The sequence below is a fragment of the Grammomys surdaster genome, unplaced genomic scaffold (genome assembly GCF_004785775.1).
Source record: "Grammomys surdaster isolate TR1022 unplaced genomic scaffold, NIH_TR_1.0 126076, whole genome shotgun sequence".
Taxonomy (NCBI): domain Eukaryota; kingdom Metazoa; phylum Chordata; class Mammalia; order Rodentia; family Muridae; genus Grammomys; species Grammomys surdaster.
In genome coordinates this window covers 6,385,566-6,393,226 of record NW_021620885.1, presented here as the reverse complement: position 1 = coordinate 6,393,226, position 7,661 = coordinate 6,385,566, and the positions used below count along the sequence as shown (strand labels likewise).

The 7,661-nt window shown below is 33.7% G+C and overlaps 1 non-coding gene across 1 annotated transcript; it reads right to left on the bottom strand.

Moving 5' to 3' along the window:
* Window positions 1-7,554: 7,554 nt before the first annotated feature.
* On the bottom strand, window positions 7,555-7,661 carry LOC114611072. The gene has a single exon (XR_003709790.1). It is a non-coding gene; the product is annotated as a U6 spliceosomal RNA (small nuclear RNA).

Genomic DNA, 7,661 nt, shown 5'->3' with positions numbered 1-7,661 from the left:
ACTGGAATTCTATAAAGATATTTGTTCTTCATTCTATTGTCTGAATTTTTCCAAGTAGGAAACAATACTTTTAAATTATTATTCCTTAATGATTTTCCCTTCCTGTATTATTTTGAAAATTAGAATCTTGTTTTTTTTAATAATTTGTTAATATTCTAGTACTCATTTAAACAAAGGAGTAATACTTTGTTAGAGTGACGATTATTGTTTTCATGGCCTTGACCTCAGAAACCTGACTTGTTTTGATAAGGAAATGAAGAGAGTACAAAACAAGTATTTCGGAGAAGCTGGGGTGGAATGGTCTGATCATTTGGATAGAGAAAGTGCAGTACCCTAGAAACTCACCATGTTTATTATGCATAGTCAACCAGAGTAGCCGGATTATTGCATAAGGTTAAACAAGGAAACAGGTTTAGGTAATCTTAGTTGGAGCAATCTCTACAGGGAGCAGGCTTCAGGCTGTGAATATCTGGAGGACGAAAGTTCATGGATGTATTCACACACTGTCAGCATTTCCACTTAGAGGAGAGCAAAGCTTTGTCATCATTCTGTGCCTCCACTGGGCAAGGCTTTGACATTCCAATGAAACTGAACCATTGGTCGTTAACATGCGATACCAGTGTCAAGACTATGCATTTATTCAGAACTTCATTTGCTCCCTACAAATTGATATATGTTCATTGTATAAAATCATTACCATTAGTTTTCATAATAATATACAATCTGCTTTAGTGATATTGATCCCTAATATCTTTGCCTCCTCTTGCTCTTCCATATTACTAACAGTTTCTCTTTAATATTCTTGTGCTTTATATACATACATACATACATACATAAATACATGCATACATACATAAATTCATATATACATGCATATATACATACATACATATTTTTTCTTTCCTAATCTAAACATGTGAATAGCACGTTTTTTTTTTTAAGTTTTGATTTTATTATGGCTTAACCTGGAAATTCCAATTTTCAAATTGTATTTTTATATCATGAGATTACATTTCCCATTGTGACTAAATAAAACTCTACAGTGTGTGTATAATTATTACTCAAATGAGGACCACCAAGGCTGATTTCACAATTTTAACAGTAAATATTTCATAGTAAACAGTGGACTGTGGATCATTTGTATGCGTATTTTGGCTCTTATACAGTTAATTAATTTTTCTTGAAAGCCTAACATAAAATCATTTATTAGAATTTTTAAAATTTGTTTATTTTACCTTATTTTTAATGATCTTTTATATCATTCAAACTTTAAAATTTAGGGAAAATGTATTAAAGCATAAAATATATTATTCATTTGCTGTGAATTGAAATAGTCTCTGCTGTGAATTTTCACTGGTTTCCTTATTTGTAAGGAATTTTTAATATTTCTATATTGTTATCCATATGTATTTTGCGATTCATCTTGTCAGACAGTCTAATGTTACCTCCCTTGTCCATTTCTCTCATAATGCACTTGAGTACTGTGTTTCTCTGCTTTGCCTTTTCTTAAAGCTATACTAATGTCATTATTCAGGAAACATATTAGGGATCTGTCTTAGTCTTGATTGATCAACTGAATACATGCTTTAACATTTGATAATTTTAAATATCATCCTCCTTGTAGTTATATGTGATTTTTTTAAAAAAAATATTTTACTCAATTTCATGTTATTTCTTCATTTTCCACAAGATCATTTGTACTCTGCTTCGGGAATAAAAAGTAAACTCAAGGCATATTACTACAAACTCTTTCAAATTTGTCTCCTTTTGTGGTTGGAATTCAAGTTTTTTTTTTTTCAAAGTTTATTTCTTGTTTTATTTTTTGTGCTTTGTCTTGCATATGGAAAATAAAATCCAACATCTCCAATAATTTGCAGTTCTTTGGTATTTCTCCCAGCATGGCTCAGAGTGACCTCATGCTCACTCTAGCCCAGGGAGGCCCAGAATGCACTTCTACACACCTTAGTTAGAATTACAGGTATGAACAATTATGCTCAGCTTGAGAGTTTCTTTTCCTTGATTCAGATTCTCAGCTGGCTTTTGTGAGATGAAGCTGTCTGATTGGCAGCTATTCTCTTCAGTGCAGCACCAGATAACTTCCTACATTCTTTGTCCCTTTTCTTTTCTCTTTCTGCTGAAATTCAACTTTTTAGTCATTTTGTTGCCTTTCAGAAAAGCACAGTTGACTATAATATTTTCTAATTTGTAGGCTTCCTATTATTTTACTATGAAGTGTATGGTGTTATTTTTTTCTGAGTAATTCTTAAAGGTTTATAAAAGCATAGCTGGATATTTTAAAATGTCTCAAATTTCCCTTGATAAAAACATTATTTCTTCTTTATTTTTAATTATGATTAAATTCTTGTTTGATTTACAATATTTCTCATTTCTATTATGATGCTTTCTATAATTTGAACATCTGTGTTTTATTATTATTTACTTTTTTTCCCTGTATAATTATATCATTTCTCCCTTTCCTTTGCTCTCACCAAACCCTCTCTTTTGCCCTCTGCCCCTGAACTCTTTAAAATTCATAGCCTCTTTTCTCATTAATTTATTATTATGCACACACTCACAAATGTTTTTAATACAAAAACACAACATGCTCAATCTGTATAATGTTACTTTCAGGGCTGTACTCTTAACTGTAATGTTATTTTCAGGGTTTACTTTCTGTTACTAGATAACCAATTAATGTGCTATTTTTCTGAGGAATCCTATTTCTGATCTCAACATTCCTTAGTTATCCGTAATTCTTTGTGTAATAATGAGGCCTCTAGGATGTTTTATCATCCATTTAATCATGCCGATTTTTGGTTGTCATTGAACTTACACTTAAGCAGTTATGTTGCAGCGACATAACAGATTCTCTGACATTACTAGGAGACACAATATCATCAACAAATCTATGATCCACTGGCTTTTAAAATATTCCTGCTTTGTCTTCCACAATGATCCCTGGCCTAAAGTGCAAGAGTTGCACTGTAGATACATCCATTAGGATTGAGTTTGATATCTGTGCTTTTGATTGGCTGAGGATTTCTGAAATGGTCTCTACTTAGCCCAGCAGTGGTGGTGCATTCCTTTAATCACAGCACTTTGGAGGCAGAGGCAGGTGGATTTCTGAGTTCGAGGCCAGCCTGGTCTACAGAGTGAGTTCCAGGGCAGCCAGGGCTACACAGAGAAATCCTGTCTTGAAAAAAATGTGATCTCTACTGATCATAAAAGAAGTTTTTTTGGTGAAGAGAAAATTCTCTGTGTATTAAAAATTTTAGATAGTAGTTAGGGATTGTGCTGGTATACTAAAGTGATTGAAGATATTTCTGCTCCTGTATTTTTTATTTATCATTAGCCCTGGATAATTGGTTAGGTTTCTACTACCAGACATGATATCCTTCCTGTTGAGCAGGTCTTAAGTAGAAATCTCTTGGTTATCACCAATGTATGCATTCCACTACTATACCTTTAAAGTTCTGTGCCTTGGTGCTGGTCATTGAAATTCATAGGCATCATAGTTGGGTAGGACTATTGGTTGTTTCCTTCCTTTGGAAGATTGGTGTGTAGCTTAAGGTATGATGAAAGCTAGTCTCCGGGGAAGAGTCATTCAGATTATTTCCAACTAAGCTCCCTCTGAGTCATCAGTTTTCTTTGTATTTCATTAATCAAAATTATCTATTCATTTGTGTCACATATTACAACAGTTCTACATGTTATTTTTTATATTTCTCAATTTTATTTTACATCATTTAGGAAAATTTCCAATCTTAATTCTTCCAATGTGTGTTAAGAATTTTATATTTGTTATTCAAATGTATTTAAATGCTATGTGTTTCTGAAGGAATGTGAGATTTGCAACTAGAAAATCTGTATCACATTAATACAAAAGAAGGTAATGCTAAATTGAAGTTATATTCATAACTTTCTGAAGAATGCTCTGTTCTTCCTTACCATTGCTCCTAAGGTTAAGCACTTTAGCTTATTAGCTAGAGCCTACAGAATTAACAATGATTTGTTCAATTATCTCCCTGTACCTAATTTCATACATTCTGTTCAAATTCTCTTCATATCATTAACCTGGCAACATCTGCTGTATATAATCAAATGCCTATTGAAGGGAAACATTACCAAATTCTACTCACATGTTTGAATCTTTACTGTCTTGTACATAATCCTCATATTTCTCTTTTCTAGAAAATATCCATTCTGTTCAATGTACATGTACTCTTTACTGTCTTGTACATAATCCTCATATTTCTCTTTTCTAGAAAATATCCATTCTGTTCAATGTACATGTACAAATACACATACTCAAATGTATTAACTATATAAAGTGTTCCATTTGATGTAAGGCATGTTTGTTCTGAAACAGTTGGAATCTCTTTTGGCTTTGTAAAATCTATAAGTGCATAAATAGCCATTGAAGATTTCATAATTATATTAATACTTGTATCAAATATATTTACTTCTACTCAACCTGATGGAACTAAATACCATTAATAATTTTACCCCTCTTTCTATGTTGTTACTCATCAATTATCAAGATGCTTAATAGTTATTTTAATGATATAGTAGAAAATGGTTCTTCAGAATGTTTATGCAGAGTAACAGTCAATTGGACATATTGGCTAGCAGTTGTCCTAGATATGTTTTTGTAGTGTAGCATGACAGGGTTTTCAGAATAGTTCTATGACCATGTTAAGTTGTTGTTTCCTCTGCAGTCTTATTACATATGGTCTTCTTCTCCCAGGAATTCATTACTATCAATGAACAGCTTCCTGAGGAACTGACAGACTGCTTTCCTTAATGGCTGTACAACTTTACACTCCCACCAGCAATGGATGATTTTTCCTCTTTCCCCATATTATGGTCAGCATGAAATATCATCTGGTTACTGTTCTTGATGATGTGACTGATGAATATTGAAATCTTAGAGTAGTTTTTTTTAAACTTCTTTCTGAATTTCTTCCTCGACATACATTTCATTTGACAATCTATTGTTCTGTTTCTATGAGTTTGTATACCTTCAGTTGTAGTCTGTTGCTTTTAATATATTAGTCTGTTCCATTGCTGTGAAAAGATGCCATGACCATGGCAGCTTTTATAAAATAAAACATTTAATTGTGGCTTGGTTACAGTTTCAAATTAGTCTCTTAACATCATGGAGGTAAGCATAGAGTTACACAGGTAGATGTGATGCTGGAGTAGTAGCTGAGAGTTAGTTATATATCCAGATCCACAGCAGAGAGGGACAGTAGACCTGGTTTGGGTTTTTGAAACCTGAAAGCCTACACCCAGTGACACATTCTCTTTAACAAGGCCGCACCTCATAATCCTTTTGAAGAGTTACATTCTCTGTTGGTATTGTGAAACTGAGACAATTGATGTTGAGAGTTATCAATGAGAAGTCTTTGTTGATTACTCTTATTTTAATGGTGTGGATGTATTTTACTCTTCTTTTGATATGTTAGTCTGAGATTATGTATTCTTTGTGTTTTTCAGGTCTGGTTTATCTTTCAGGTTGAGAATTTACTTCTAGATATGGCTTAAATTTAGTTTTACTATTGAACATTTACCTTTCTTCTTCTATTTTTGATAGTTTTTCTGGGTATTGTAGTCTGAACCAACATCCTTGCTATCTTAGACATCATAGAACATTTTTCTAGGAAGTTCATGTTTATACAATAACTCTGAGAAATGAGACATTATTCTAGTATGTTTTTCTTTGTTACCTGATATAGTTCTCTTGCAATCTTTAGTAGCCTTTCTTTGGTCTGTAAGTTTAGTGTTTTAAATTTTATGTTTCTTGATGAATTTCTCCTCTGGTCCTTTCTATTTGGTATTCCCTATGCTTTTCATATCTTTTGAAGCTCCTCCTTCTATAAGTTGGTAATTTTCTTCTGCGATTTTATTAAAATACTTTTTGTGACTTTTTTCTGGGTTTCCTATTTTTCTTCTTTTACTTGGTCACTTCATCATGTTTCAGATGCCCTAGATATTTGGATCTTGTATGTCTTTTAGATGTAAAATTTACTTTGAATGAAGTATTCATTTCTTCTACCTTATCTTCAGTGCCTGAGATTCTCTCTTCCATAATTTGTATACTATTGGTGTAGCTTACTTCTGAGGACTTTGTTTGACTTGCTAATTTTTCACTTTTAGTTTTATTTCAGTCTTTTCTACTTAGTTTTTAAAATATACTTCTATATCTTGAATTGTTTTTAGTATTTCATTCCATCATTTGCTTTTGTTTTCATGAGCTTATTTATTTATCTACTTTCTGTATTAGGGTTACTGGGATCTGGTGGAAGTATATATGATTAGTAATTTCTGTTTCTGTTTCTATACTGGTTTCTAGGAGTTACAATGATTGATATGGTTCTGTGTGTTGATATCTGTTTTTAGCCTTTATGTGTTGTTACTGTGTAACTTTCTTTTTGTTGTCATCTCCAGATTGTTGGAAAGTGTGGTTTTCCTACTAGAGAGTGTATCTGAACATTAATGTGTGACAGAAAGGAAGAAAGGAATAAAGAAAGCCTAGGAAACAGGATGTGATAGGATGCAGGGAGGAGCAAAGAATATCTTGATCTTTTCTTCAGGGAGTTGAAGATGTGATAGGAGAAGGATCTTATAAGAAGGTTGCAATAAGCAATGACAAATCTGAAAAAACAAGTTAGAACAGGATGCAAGAATCCTGGATCTATACCAAGTGTTGGAATCTCCAGTGCATTGAGCTGAGGTAGGTAGAAGGGCAACTCAAGAAAGTTGTTACAGGGCTGAAGACGGGAAAGGAGAAGTCACAATGGAGGACAGGAAGGATAATATTAATCAACTAACTGAGTCCCATCACTTTGTAGCCTCTGGTGCTACCATGTAGAAAATGATTCTAGGTATCTAGGGGTTGACACAAACCAATGGGGATAGATAGGCTAACTGAAGGACTGAGAGTTTTCACAGGAAGGAGAAGGTTTGTTTCATTTCAAGGTTCAATAAAGAGTCTCAACAGAGTCTGCAATTTTAATTCATTTTCCATTTATTTATTTATTTATTTATTTATTCATTCATTCATTCATTCATTTATTCACTTTACATGCCTATTGCAGTCTTTCCTCTCCTCCAAGTTTTCCCTCATACTACCTCTCTCCCCACCACACTTCCCCTTCATCTCTGAGAAACAGAAGGTTACACCCTGAGTACCAACCCACCTGATACCTCAAGTTTCTGCAGGACTAGGCATATCTTCTCCCAATGAGGTCAGAAAAGACAGACCAGTTAGGAGAACAGAATTCACAGCCAGGGAACAAAGTCAAGTTAACTGTTTCTCCAGTTGTTGGAGGGAGCCACATGAAGACCAAGCTCCATATCAGCAACATATTTGTGACAGAGGGGTAGAGCCTAGGACCATCCCTTGCATATTGTTTGGTATGTGGTTCAGTCACTGCAAATCCCCAAGGTCCAGGTTAGTTGCCTCTGTTGGTCTTCTAGTAGACCTTCTTTTTGAATCTCTATCCCTTGTGTTCCTCAATCCTTCCCCTAATACTTCCACAAGACTTCCTGAAAAATATGGAAGAGTTCGAGAATTTGCATGTCATCCTTGCACAGGGGCCATGTTAATCTTCTTTGTATCATTCCAATTTTAATATACATGCTGCTGAAGCAAGCAT